Source organism: Mauremys reevesii, linkage group 7 (genome assembly GCF_016161935.1).
Source record: "Mauremys reevesii isolate NIE-2019 linkage group 7, ASM1616193v1, whole genome shotgun sequence".
NCBI lineage: Eukaryota > Metazoa > Chordata > Testudines > Geoemydidae > Mauremys > Mauremys reevesii.
In genome coordinates, this window is record NC_052629.1 from 56,852,345 (window position 1) to 56,867,309 (window position 14,965).

Genomic DNA, 14,965 nt, shown 5'->3' on the forward strand with positions numbered 1-14,965 from the left:
AATATTGATACACAGGATGAGCTAGTAGCAAAGAAGAGACATAACTGCCCACTGACAAAATATCAGATAACTGTTCTTGCATAGAAAAAAACCCCAATGCACTAGATGCTGCTTCTAGTTATGGTGAATCTGAAGAGTAGAACTCTGTTCACATGAAGGAGGAAATTCCTGCAAGGAGACAGCTTAGAACCACATTGTGGGGGCTGAATCTGCACAAAGGCAAATGACAGCATTGCTAACCACTGGCCAGCAGTGGAAGTATGGGACCATTTTTATTCTGGCCCCTCTAAATGATGGAGACATCTTCCAGGATAGAACCTATGGAGGTGAGATGGTAATAGCCTTGGGTTGAACAGCATAGTTGACATTATGTACACACCTTGACGAGGCAGTTATCGGTATTGTATTTTATAGCACCCAAAAACATGCTAGGAACTTCACAGAAGACACAGAAATAAAGGCTTCTGTCCCAAAGAACTTCCAGTCTACTTATGAGACATAACAAAATGACTGAGGATGTTAAGCAATAGGAAAATGGGTGTTGCAAAGAATAGAGTAATTGTGGTAACAGCAAGAAGATCATGGGGTTACTCAATGTAGCCACCAGTGAATTTGGGGGGGGGTTGTTAAATTTTCTGGTGTTGAAAAAATAAATTAAAAAAAGCTAAGGAAGATTCAAATATAAGATGGTGAATATGATTGGATCATTTAATGTAGGCACTGCAAAAGAACTGAGTTTTCAGGATAGGGTAGTAGGGTTTGGTAGACCATAGAAGAGGGTGTCCCATGCATAGGAAAAAATGCTGAACAAGTGACAAAGATACTTGTTGGAGAAATAGATGAATGGGACACAAGGCTAGTGTCACTGATAGACCGGGGGGTCGATATGATAAGAAGCTGTGGTCTTAAAACAAGGGGTAAGAAGAACAGCATAATGCCCCGAAGGTGAGAACTAAGAGGTGGCACCAGCTGAGACCTCTTTAGTAGGTCTCAGCTGGTGCTCCAGGAGGGCTTTGCATGGTGCTAAGGGGGCTCCTCCAGCCATAATATGACAATATATTTTATCTGCTTTTGCACTGTATACAAACTCCCATTTGGAGGAAACCTACAGCTATTCCCATGTGCCTACACGAATACAGCCCAGAACAGATATCCTGCTGTGACAACCACCTCACTAGAAGATGGCATGTACAGCATGTATTTATTACAGGTTTCATTTTTACATTTTTGCTTTGTGTAAACAATATGTTTTTTAGGCAGACATTTATTTTTCATGAGTCTTGAAGTCTCTTACTAAGATTGCAAATTGGTAATAAAAAAAATTTAAAATCCTCCTGCAGCAACAGGCAAATCTAGGAAATATATTGTTTTATTCACTCCTCACAAATTCAGGAGCTATTTTCTGCTCCTGCCATATTCAGCCAGTGCTTTGTCTTCACTTTCTTTCATTCCCTCAGTCTCTCCCAGCCAGTGGGCAAAAAGCAAGTTGTACATCGCTGTCCTGTGACTCATCCTTAATGTAAAAATATCTCTGTGTGTGGCATGTGGTGTTAATCATTGTCTCTCTCTTGCTTAATGTCAGAGTTGGCAATTTTCTTCATCTTCTCTGGGTGGCCAATGTGTGCATCATTTCTGATTTTCTTCATTATACCAATGAGTGGGTGGCAACTGCAGCTAAACTAATCTCTCTTTTCAAGTGCAGTGGCACATGTGGTTACTTACGGTCTGTCTTTCAGACAGCATCAGAGATCAGAGATTAAATAGTCCTCAGTTCCAACAGACTTAACATGATATAGATGGTATTTATACATTTTTCTTATATTGCTGTGTCTCCCGCCGTTATTTATTTATAGGAGGGGGAAGCTAAGAACATTTTTCCATCCCCTGCTAATAAACCGATTGTTCCCTGGCTCAAGCTGTTCAAAACATTCAAAACTGTAGCTGGGAAGTTATTTGTCCTGAACTGTTTGGCGGTGCTGTGTTCTGTTAAATAGATGCTACGTTTCGTTCCCCATCAATAGCTACATATCAGTACTGGACTTACAGATCCTCGTATGCTAGGTTTGTAAAGTACCTTATGTCCCTGTGGTGTAAGAGGCACAATACAAATGTCATTTTTTTCCCTCTGCAATTTGCACTGTTTGCTAAATATATTATGAAACACTGTTTAGATCAGGTCTTCTGTGCTATATCCTTCCACAAACAAATCTCCAGTGTCCCCTTGGGGGCTGAATTACAATATTTGCTGAAATGTAAATGCTAATGAGAGCTGTATGATTTGTGAACAAATAGGAATAATGTATGGAGGGAAATTCTCATGTCACGCAGGAATGGTCTATTGTGGCTGCATTTCTTGGCCAACTGCCAGCTCATTTCTTGGCCAATTGTATATGGAACGGATTTTTCAAGAAACAAACCAGTAAGTTAACACCCCCCCACCACACACACAGTTACATAGCAAATAAATATCAGGCAGAATGAGAAACTCCAGAAAGTTGTGATCAATCCAAAGTGGATTATTATTTTCTACAAGTAAAAAGGATTTGATTTGGGGTACATTTTCACAGGGGCAGCAAAAGGCACGTTCCTGACACCAGAGCAACCCACCTACCAAATATCAAGTCTCACTCCAAAGTTTGGTGGTGCTAGACTTTCCATCTTGAAATGGTTGTAATGTTTTGACATGGGGAAAAAACATATTTTCCCCTAATTTCCACTCTTGGAAATGGCTGAACCAATTTATCTGAAACTTAAAAAAATAATAATAGTAGTAATTCAGCCTGAGACAGATATCCAGCATGGAAAATTTCAGCCCCAATGGTTACAGTTTTGCATATCAAGCAGCTCACAATGCCCACAAAGGCGGGTGGACATTTTGACAACAATACTAGGTCATACCTCTACTCTGATAAGTATTTCTGTAGTCACGTAGCGTTGTGTCTGTTCCCTGATTTATCTTCTCTTTTTGCACCCTTCTTCTCAAAGGCACCTTTATCATGGTTACTCTGTCCCTCCTCAGTGAGGGCAACCACAGGATGCAGTGTCATTTGGAAACTCCTAAGGACAAATCCTCTGATAACTAAAAGTGGCCACTGAAGAGCAGTACAAGACCTCTGTTCTTTTCCTCTCTTGGCCCCAGTACAGTTGGCTCCATAGCATTCCAGACCCCAAAGCAAGGAACTGAGTTTGGATCAAGTCATGGATTAAGATCTTTATATGCAGCACACGCACTAGAGCAGCAGGCCAGCCTGCATACGTTTGGTCTGAGCCAATCATTCTCTTTTTAAAAATCCTGCTTCATAGCTGTTTGCCCTATGCACAATCAATCCCCAGTGCTAACAAGTTCTTCATACCATTGTTAATACTTAATATGAAGCAGCAAAGAATCCTGTGGCACCTTATAGACTAACAGAAGTTTTGCAGCATGAGCTTTCGTGGGTGAATACCCACTTCTTCGGATGCAAGCAGTGGAAATTTCCAGGGGCAGGAGTGTGTATATAAGCAAGCAAGAAGCAAGCTAGAGATAACGAGGTTAGATCAATCAGGGTGTGAAAACCAAGGGAGGAGAAACTGGTTCTGTAATTGGCAATACTTAATATGATACCAACAGTAGGTACCTTGCTGTGGATGTATTTTTATAATCAAAAACAGAGCTTCGACATTTACTGCTCTGGCAACCTTAGAGATGGGCAAAAAATGGAAAACACGTGTCTACTGAAATTGCTAACTACTGCCAAATTATTGGTGTGGCTTTGTAAGGTGGCCATATGGTTTGAGGGGGAGGGATAGCTCAGTGGTTTGAGCATTGGCCTGCTAAACCCAGCATTGTAAGTTCAATCCTTGAGGGGGCCACTTAGGGATCTGGGGAAAAAAAAAAATGGTCCTGCTAGTGTAGGCAGGGGGCTGGACTCGATGACCTTTCAAGGTCCCTTCCAGTTCTAGGAGATTGGTATATCTCCAATTATTACTATTACTAAGCCACCAGTGTATTTAATGAATGCTACTAAATAGCTTCAGGTGCTCCAATATTACCACAATGTGTATAATATAAATGCCAAAAATAGGATAATAGTACTCAATCATTACTGACCTGGTCTAGATTTGAACGGGTGATGTGGAGAGACTAAGGGCTATCTATTTTATCATCATTTCACTGGAGCATTCTGTCTTCAGTCAACATGGTTTTATGTGGAAAGGTCGTGCTAACTAAGATCAATGTTTAGAACCAGCACCAGACCTAGCACCACTAAAACACAGAGAAAGTGAAGAATTTAAGACATTGGGAACTATTGTGAAAGAAGAATCCTTTCTTGTGAAATGATGACACAATACAGGAAACAAGAATTTTTCAGGCCACAGTTGGTGTCAACTTTGGCATCAAAACTGCACCACATTAGTGGACAACAAACGCCACATAAGCACCTTTGCCTAACGTTGAGGATAAAGATAACACAATAAAAGGAATGTTGGAGGAATTGTTATAAAGAATGGAGTAACTTTGGAGCATGAATACTATAATAAATGTGAGTGATAATAAAGTAACCAGACCAGAGGAAAAGATAGAAAAGACTGAAGAGACAACATTAGAACATACAGCAAAAACTAAAGCACAGATAAAAAGTAATATAGCAAAAGGAAGAACAACAAAACTACTGGGGAATAAATCAGAATTATGAGATTCGAACATAACTCTTGTGAGGGTAGCAGAAAAAGAAATCCCAGTTCACTGAAATATGATGAACAATTTCTGATGAAATTACTCAATTTAAATGCTGCAGAAGACCCTAGGGAGAGAAAGAAATGCTTCGGAACTCCTTCCAGATCTGTATAAGGCACGAATGTCAATGCCTTTTTGTAGGACCAAAATTGCCATAATTTCTGATTTTAGAGACAAAAGAACAAAAAAGAAAGAAAGGTCTTCAGAAAAATCTGAACTTCTCCCCTTTCAAACCAAATTTATACTCCATGAGTCAAGTCACAGGAGGACAATTTGCAGAGAAAGAAATAACTCAGGTCAGAAGGTTTATTTATTATACTCAACCAAATTCCAGGTCTCATACAACAGGAAAATATTCTATGTTCTGGAATATAAATCCATATGGTAGGTCTCAGATAAAATTCACAATGGGAACTTAAAATATCTGTCACGAATCTGAAGAATTAGTGACGAACCAAACTCATTGTCACAAACAAGTTTGGGATTGGCTGATGGACATTTAACAACATCAAATAACTAGACACAATATTTTGTCTTGAATTTAAAAAAAAAAAGCCATGTAAAAAAACCAGCTTCATCCTAATTCCATACTTTAAAAAACAAACAAACAAACAAAAAACCAAGTACCAAACACCAATGCTCTGCTTGGTGATATTTTTGGCAGGCAGGAGCAAATGAGCATATAGATTCAATTACATTCACTCCCTTATACGTGGCCCTCCTACAGATGAGACACATTGGAAGGGTAGCACGTGGGGACATTAGCAGTGTTGCTACCTATGATGTACTACTCCATATACAAACACTATTTGGATTCCACTGTTGTTGCTCCAACAACATTAAATTAGAAAGAAAAAATCCCCAACACCCATTATTTGAACTAAATTCTCTTCTTTAATTAGGAATTAATTTAAATCTGAATTATGTAAATCAGAGTACTCCTCTGAGTTTCTAAAAACATAAGTATCAGAAAATTAATCTTGAATTCCAAGCACTCTGAAACAGTGCAGCACAGCAGCTGCTGCCTCACTGCTCTCTGAGAACTCCCTGTCAACACTTACCAATCTAGATCGACTTCATGATGCTAGGGGCAGCTTTCCAAGGAGGTATACTTGGCAAGCGATTCTCCCCTCAACACCATTCCCATGTGGCACATGTACTCTATAACATCTCTGCAGCCAGTCAGGAGGAAATGGCCATGGCACAGACACAGTAGATGTCCACTGTAAGCACCCTATGCTCTCTCCACCCCTCTGACAAGCCCAGGTATCAGGAGCAAGCATGTTGAGGGATTCTTTATAGTGCTCAGCATTATGGGAATTCTGTGCTGATACACTGCACCCTATATATGGCCTGAAGAGAGCAGGGCTTGATGTAAATTAGAGCAACTGGTGGCTGAAATCTAAACTGGCCCCTGGAACAGACCAGAAACAGGTATAAAAATAGGCTTTAGATCACTCAGTCTAGGGGCCGAGGGGACAGTACCATGACTTCTGGAACCCAGGACAGGATCCCATCCCTGATATGGTGAACAGATTTCACAGGTTTGGTCTGGTAGGCAGGGAACAGGCAATTGATATGGGAGCAAATCTTCCTACGATATGTGAGATGGAGGGTTAGACCCAGGGATTTCCCTACACTCCCCCTTAATTCCCCCCGCTTCCCCAGTTTTGTGATTTAGTTGCATGCAGTGTTGCCAATTTAGTGATTGTTTGGAAATTTTAACTGAAATTGAAAACATTAATACATATTTTAAAAGCATATAAAGTGTATGATAAAATACGTGTATCTAAAAAAGTATCATAAATTTGAAAAGTATGAACATAGACTAGCTTCCTTATACAGCTTTTGTTTTTATTACTATGTCAGTGCATTCATTTCGGTGATGTTGGCCAAATTATGATTTGTAAGCAAAGTCTAAATGAGCTCTCCCTGACAGCTAGTGATGAGCTGGGGCTGGGGGGGAAAGGCTTCAGGACCAGATTGTATTTACAGTCACACCTAATCTACCTAGGTATCCAGCAAACAGAGCTGTGTTGCCCAAGTGATAGATTTTGGCTGGGGTTGGGTTACAAATCACTTGAATGTGGGGGGTGGGGGGAGAAATGTTGTTATTCTTATTGTATGAGTAAAGGGCAGTAGAACTGTACTTAGCCTGTGCTGATTGAGGGCATCAAGAGAGAGGGTGGGGACAGGTGTTTTGCTTGATGGTCTGCCTGAGTCACAAGTACTATTTGACCTGCCCCCTCCACTGTTTAAAGACAGAGCTGATTAGGCTCCATAGAGAGTCTTTTGTTTTGTTAAATAACCATTACTGCTGAAAATCACTGATAATCAGGTCTAAGTGGAAGAGAGGGCCCAGTCTGCACTAGCAGCAAGGTTCCCCCACTGAGAGCTCAGCTGAAATCACTGTGAGCTGGGTGGAACTCAAAAGACATGTGAACAAACATGGTTGTGGCATCATACTTTCTATTTAAGCAAGAGATACCACACACTACAAACTGGAGGCCAATGTTAAGTGCATTGTCACTTGTTCATCCTGAAGCTGAACACTGGTTCTGAACAAGACCAGCAAATGCTCACCATCTTTCTGCAAGAAACTCAGTTGACTGGCTAGAAGCATATGGTGCAGTGAAAGACTCAACAGTTGAAAAAGTGAAGACTTCTCTCACCACATTCAAAAAAAATGTGCATACATGGCTGATGAATGCACCGATGCAAATGGGCAAGTATTAAGTCATTGTGTACATTATCTTGATGTCGGTGGTAGGCCAGTAGGTGCATTTCTAGATGGTCAAGATATAGAAGACACATCAGCTGCATCTGTGACAACCCACATCTTAGACGAGTTAAACGCTTGTCAATTGGACCCCAATCAGATGGCTGCTTGTGCATTTGATGGAGCTGTAAAACTTCTCTGAAAGACATGGTGGAGTACAAGCTTTGCTCAGAGAAAAGTGTAACCGTAATCTCTTCTGTACATACTGCAGAAGCCATCTACTCCAACTAGCACTAGTACAAGCTGCAGACTCTTCAAAAGACATTTAAAAAGCAATAAATTTAATGTCTTCATCATATTCTTTTTTCAGCAAGAGTCCAAAAAGACTGAATATCTTAGAAAATATAGAAGATACACTGGGACTGAAGTTCAAACTAGTACAACCTGAGAAAATCTCTGAGCGATCCTTGGCTGTTGTCTTAATTACTCGTCTTTATTACTGACTTGGAAAGTATCTACCAAGATGGGATGGATCTAAGTAGTGAGGCTGGTGGATTACTTTTGCTACTACGTTCAGAGAAGGCTATTGCCATTCTCTCTTGTAAGTCTACCATTAAAACCACTTGGGTCATTAAACAATGCCATCCAGGATCTTTGTCCAGCAATAGAAGCTACATTTGGATCAGAGAGCTATCCATTGAAAAAGTACTGGAAGAAGCAAAGACTTCAGTCCAGATGTTGACTAATCAAGGCATTTATATTGAATCCTTAAGTGAAGAGGACAAGAAGTATTTAAGACAACTGAAGAAGTACACAGACTTTATTCTTAAAAATCGACAACAGCGACTTCCATATTCTTCTCAACCTCTACGTAGCTTTTACAGATCCCTGTCCTATAAAACACTGACAGTTGAGTGAAGTGAGGCACTACCAGAATGGGGCTGCCATGTAGGGTGACCAGACCAGATGAGAGGAAGAAAATATCGGGACACATGGGGGAGCGGGAGGGGGTTGGCGGAGAAAAAAAAAAGAGTACCATGAAATATCGGGACAAAAATGGGTTGGGACGCGGAACAAATGCCTAAATATCGAGATGTCTGGTCACCCTACTGCCATGTACTCAGGACAGAATAGAACATTTGAACACAGAATAGAATATCATACGACGGATGAATGAAGATTTGACTTCAACTTCTTTATCATCACTAGTGGCTTGACCCGATCTTTATGCTATGTTTCCTGGGATGAAAGAAGTAGGAATTCATCTCTTGCTACTCCCAGTCACAACAGCTACAGTTGAGTGTTCTTTTTCATCATTAAATAGAATTGTGTGTTCTGAAAGAAGTCGCCTTCTGCCTGATCGTGTGAATGAACTAATGAGCATATCAATTGAAGGAATGGAAGTACTGGACACACGAGAAGCCACCAAAGATGAACGCATTGTATTCAAGAAGTTCATTAACAGAGTTATGCAAAATTATAACAAGAAACCAAGAGGGATGTAGATGTCGTGCTTCATAGAATGCTTGAGTAGCCAACTTTAATTTGTGTGATGATTTCAAAACATAAAGTTAAATCTAATAAGATGTGCATGAAACAGTTTTCAGTTTTTACTATGGTGCCATACAGCCCACCTTCACCCTCACGGTCTCAACCCTCATCGGCCCTTACCCTCCCCCCCGTAAATTCAAAATCTCCCCCCCCCCCCATTTCAATTCCTGGGGAATACACTGTCAGACCTCCTTCTACACAGACTGATGAGCTCAGAGTCTGGCACCATGCCTAATAAATATGCATATTAGGGACAATCACGTGGTGAATGCAAACTGTCTTGGCTGAAATTGACTTTCAAAGGAGGGGAGACCTGAGATTTTCAATTATATAGGGCTTGCTTTCTTCTCAAGTGTCAGAAATGAGGGTGGCTGGAAGGATCGAGCTGCTCCAGGAAGATCTCTAGCCTGAAAAGTTAGGAAGCTATGTATTTTGGTATTCAATCTACATGTGCCCCTGTATAATTATGAAAGGTATTTGTCTCTCCATTGTTAGGTTGCAATGAACTTCCTGTTATAAACCCAATTTTAAAATTCCCCTGCCCCCACAAAAAAAATCAAAACCAAATATGAATTCCCCATTCCAGAGGAGAATTTTTCTGTAAAGATGGGGGCAGGAGGAAGAAATTCAATGATTTTTAAATATATAGTGTTTCCAAATTTCCATGTAATTCTGTTGCTCTTTAATACATCTTTAATATAATAATTGTAGGAAAGTGTGTACATTTCTATAATACATAGAGATTTGAAAATACAACTTCCAGAGCATTGGTTGTATAAGTTGGTATTGTCTCTGAATAACTAAGTGTGATGGTACAAAAGAGATGCCTTTCTGACATAAAGGGACATTGTTTTGTGGTCTCCCATAAGATTAAGGATTAGGATATGTTCAAGCTTTGCATCTAATGATATTCTCTGAGAAGTGACACATTGAATTATATTGCTGAATTGGAAAAAGATGGCTGTACATATAATATTCATTTAGTCTTTGTATTATATAATTTTTTAAAAAAGACCAGATTTAGTGCAATCTTTGAATAAAAATAAAGTATTCAAGTGCTAGGCACAACTATAAAAGAATAAGGTTTGTTTAAACTCAGTACTTGAAAATATTTTATCACTGAGGAAGAGGCAAGGTTGTTTGAGGGATGACCAGTTAGAATATTTCAGTTGAATTTGTGTGTGCATGGACCAGATGTTGAAATTGATGTCAGAAGTTAGTTTATGACTTCTTAGATGTGATGTGCAATGGTATGTCTTGTTTTGTGTCGCAGTTAGCAACTTTAACTTAAGTTTTATTTTATATGAATTATAGGCCAACCTAGTAGCACGGCCGATACTTAAGGTTGCCTGACACTTTGCAGTATAAAATACCTGTTAACCATTTTATATTATAGAAACCCAGGATTCCAAATGCCCACTGTTACACAACTGTTTGCTAGATAACAGTGTAAGACAATGGCAAAGTGTCTGTTTGCTTATTTATTGTACAGCAGTCTTGCCTCATTCAGTGCACAATAAGGACTGTGAATAAGGCAGAAATTTATAACAAGAATAAAGATATTATCTTGTGATTAATACACTGGACTGGAGCCAAGGAGAGTTAGGTTCTGTTTGTATCTCTGACACAGATTTCCTAAATGATGTTGGACTGGACTATGACAATATATTAGTACAAGGAGTTTTATTTAAGATTGCATGGACACCCTTAATTTTGGCATTTCCTAACTTAAGTGCTAAACTATGCAACCTTCATGTACTTTCAATGTAGTTTTTTTCTGTTTGTAATAGGTATTCTTATGCCATATATAATATAATTCACTTCTGTTCAAAAAAAAACATTAAAACTTACATGCTTTAACTTTTTTTGGGATATGTCTGGTCTACCTGAATCTGCATCTAGAGAACCTCATATGTAGCTAAATTAAACCAAAAAGACAAAGAAATAATTGTTATGCTTCTATAAAAATAGATCTCACCTTTCTAGTGCAGCAATGCCAGCAGCTATTATCAGACTTCACTACATTCCATTACTCCATCCCAGCCCACCCTATGGACATGCACATGGCTTTGATAGGACAGGCTTTAAGTCTGAACCTAGGCTTGCGGGAGAGAGAAAATTACCATCCCCAGCTCTCTCCAGGCCTTAAAAGCAGCACCTCTCTTTTAATATGTTCCTCCTCTCCCTTTAGAATTTTTGTGGGGAGGAGTCACTGCAGCATGGAAGACGAGATCTTCTCTTTAGCTTTGGGAGCATCATGAAAATGAATGCAGGCAAGTGAAAGAAAGGAAAATTAATCAAACTTTTTGAAATTCCAAAAAAAAAGTTGGTCCTGAGTTTTGGGAGGAAGGCCAGGTTTATTTCATCCTGTGTGGTTTGCTCATCCCTACTCATTAAGACTGATTTACTGTGTAGTGATAGAGAGCTGCAAAGTAAAAATAAAATAAAATAGCCTATCCATGAAAATATAAAGGGGGAAAAGAGCCTTATCATCCATAAAGATACCTAACCAATTCAGTTTTAAGAAAGTACTACACTAAACCCTCTTTCAGGCATTTTTGCAAGAGACTGTTTCTATCAATATATAAATAAAAAATATAAAGAGGAAAATATTTTAACACAAACTTTCCTACCACAGCAGCAAAAATGTAAAAACGACTCTATGGTAGGCAGAACTCTCATAGGATGAGTTAGCATTGATCTTGGTTTAAACCACAATTGATCATATATTAATAGTCTAGATATAAACTCTTCCATCCTGCTTCATCCTTTAATGAGATCTTACGTCTCTCTGGATGCAGCCAGCCTACTCTCTGAGACACAGTGGGGGAGACGGTCACTGGAGTGCTTGTTCTTCAATGTTTCAAATAAAGGAATAGTTTCACTTGGAAAGCTTACACAGTTTTAAGGTTTAACACATTTCTGTGGTCACTGTGTGGCTCTCAAAAATCTATAATGTAGATTCAGAAAAGCAGCCAACGTGTGTGATTTAAATAGCAATTGATCATTAAAAGCACTTATTGATATTTCACAAGTTCAGCTAGCCAACAGTTAACAGATACAGGTGGTAGCTTATTACAAAGTTAGTAAACTTTAATAATTGGAAGCTAAGAAGCTTTTGGAACTGGATGTATTTCTTTAGATTTAGTAAAACACATTTCATTTTAACACCAACTCACATTTACATGAGGTACTATCCACAAGTCTAAGCTATTATCACAGCTGCTGAATCTCTATAAAATTGATGATCAGTTGATATTCAATTAATATACAACTACCGCAACTGCTTGTTTGCCTTCCATCCCCAGCACACATCCCATTTCTAACACTAGGAGAGGCTGGGAAACTCCACTGCTGTAAGTTGGCAATTCTCCACTGATGTCTTCAATGGAGATGTGGTAATTTACAGCAGCTGAGATTGTGGCTCACTGTTCCAAGGGGGTTACGTAAGGTATATTTTGCCCGCTAAATATAAATTAATTATTAAAACATATTGGTATTTAACAGATGCACCTAATCTCTCACATAATTGTTGATAAACCTCAGTAAAGATGTTCATACAAAGAACCAGGGGTGAAACTTCAGACCCACTGAAGGTAATAGCAAAACTTACATTGACTTCAGTGGGGTCAGGATTTCACTTCATATCTTGATATCATACCCGAGATGGAATTAAAGGGAGTTTGAGAGCTGTGTGTCAATATCCATGACATTAACTATGGCTTCATGCCATTAACATTCAGGTCTGTTCTATCCTAGAAGACTTTCTGGTGATTGGGGAACTATGGTATTATGACACCAACAGACAAAAGATTGCAATTAAGAAGGGAAGGGCTGATTAGTCAGTTTAACATACTTTGTTTTGTGTTTGCTTTGTTCACACCTTTTTAATACCAGGGCCTAATGAACAGTTGGAAGAAAAGCTATGTTGGCAAAAGCTGCAAAAAAACCATCATTGCAATCAAGTTCAGAGAGTTCCCATTATACAACTCTGAGACCTTGCACCCCAAAGATATCCCTCCAGTTATATTAGGAAAGACCAGACTCAACATGCTGATCCTTCAGAGGTAAAAGACAAAAAAAATAAAAAAGGAAAATAACCCCTCAGGGGGTATGTGTTTTTTTAAAAACACTTCATAAGATAGAAACACAAGTAGCAAACTCCCAATTATTCCCCCTTTAAAGGTCACATTTAACTCCAGAAGTATCTTGAATATTAAGGACCTACAATATTTGAAGCCATGCAAAACTTCCATTGAACATTCAGGCATCAGGTACATGTCTTCCCTAGGACAATAAAGGTGTTACTATTCTGAATGTGAATTCCAATGCCCATCAGACATGTCTGATACTTGATTATCTAATAGCTGATGTTTACCTAGGACTATATATAGCATTTAAAAAGCACTGGGTAAAAATATTAACTAATTAACCTTCAAAGCACTCCTTAGTTAGCCTTATTGTCAAGAAGCAAAGTCTGAGACAGAGGTTTAGTCTAGTTGGGATGAGAAACCAGTTCCTGGTTCCCAGCATTATGCTTAGACCATTATGCTATAACCCTCTGATATAAAGTGCTACTTTATTTTTCTATGGTGCTATCACCTGGGTAGCTAAGCATCAATTATTTCAGATTACTGCTAGGAAACCTCACTCATAAATATGGTTCTGTGCTGTTAGACGCTTTCAGATAACTACTGTTGCATTGTTACGCAGAATTTCTCTCTCGGTGGTTAGTTTTTCACCGGGCATTTAGTGACAGATAAATGCTACACTTTTGTTTCCTGAAAACTAAAAAAGTAGTAATGTGAAATGCATATAATTTGTTACCATTTTCATGTTGACTGTGCAATGCACATTCCAAAAGGAAGTCCCAGCTTGAGTTAATAGTTGATACAAATTGAAATATTCAAAAAAGTACTGCTAGAAAAGTGGGAGCTGTACTTTTACAAACAACTTTTCACTCAATACCCTTCTGTAGGAAAGCTTGGCACAGCCACAAACACATCACTAATGATTCCCATCTGTGATCTAATCTGTAATAACAAGATGACTGATATCATTATGCAGTGTAATTTTCTATCAAATGCTTTGATGGGGTTTGATTTCAAAGTCTAAGCAAGGCATATGGTTTCTCACAGCACTGGCCCGCAAAAAAATGAATCTGTCATATCTCACTGTGGGATAAATATTCTTGTGAAGCAAAACCAGGTTAAAAAAACCTAACTCCCATATCCCCCATGGTTTGCCAGCAGAGCCTATTGAATTAAGCATTGTGAATAATTAATCAAATGAACTTTTTCTTCAAAATAATCTGTTTCCAAATAGTTTCATTATTCAGCTGAGTTTGATTGAGTAGTACTTGGCAACTAAATTATACAACCTTCCTCCTCACCCGGTCAATTCTTGAATAATGAAAAATTTTGTTGCAAACAAATTACTTAACGGCTTTATTTGCAAGTGACTGCTTTTGTTCAGCATTGTCTTGCCAATGTAAAGATACAAGTAGTGCATTACACAGAAGTATAAATATGAGGATACCTCATGGTTAAAGGTCCAGTTCAGCTTGCTTTGGCACTTAGACTTGATCTGAATCAGTTTGCATGATCAGTAGCACTTGATGTCTATATTGGATAGGCAATAAAAGACAGATGCAGTGTCATCACGCAAGTCTGAGCCAAAGAAATTTAAAGGAAATACTCTGCATGCAGCACATGACTTAATGGTCCATCATCAGAGATCTTGAATGCAAGAGTGTCAAACATCCTTGAAATGAATGGGTGTGATAAAGCATTCTCTGTTGTACCCAACCGTGGGAGCAACTGAGATTTTAGCAGCACAAAAGAGATGGAGCCAAAGGACAGGACTGACTCCAGAAGCCAGGAGCAAGCCCATACAGCTAGAGGGAGACAGTGGAACTGACAAGTTTCCCGAGGGTCCTAACACGGGGGCAAGGTGTTGCTAGGTGAACTGAAGCTGTT

The 14,965-nt window shown here is 39.0% G+C and overlaps 1 protein-coding gene across 3 annotated transcripts in view; it reads left to right on the plus strand.

Moving 5' to 3' along the window:
* RASGEF1A (RasGEF domain family member 1A) overlaps positions 1 to 14,965 on the plus strand; it is a 268,854-nt gene that overhangs the window by 29,326 nt on the left and 224,563 nt on the right. The gene's annotated exons all lie outside the window — the stretch shown is intronic.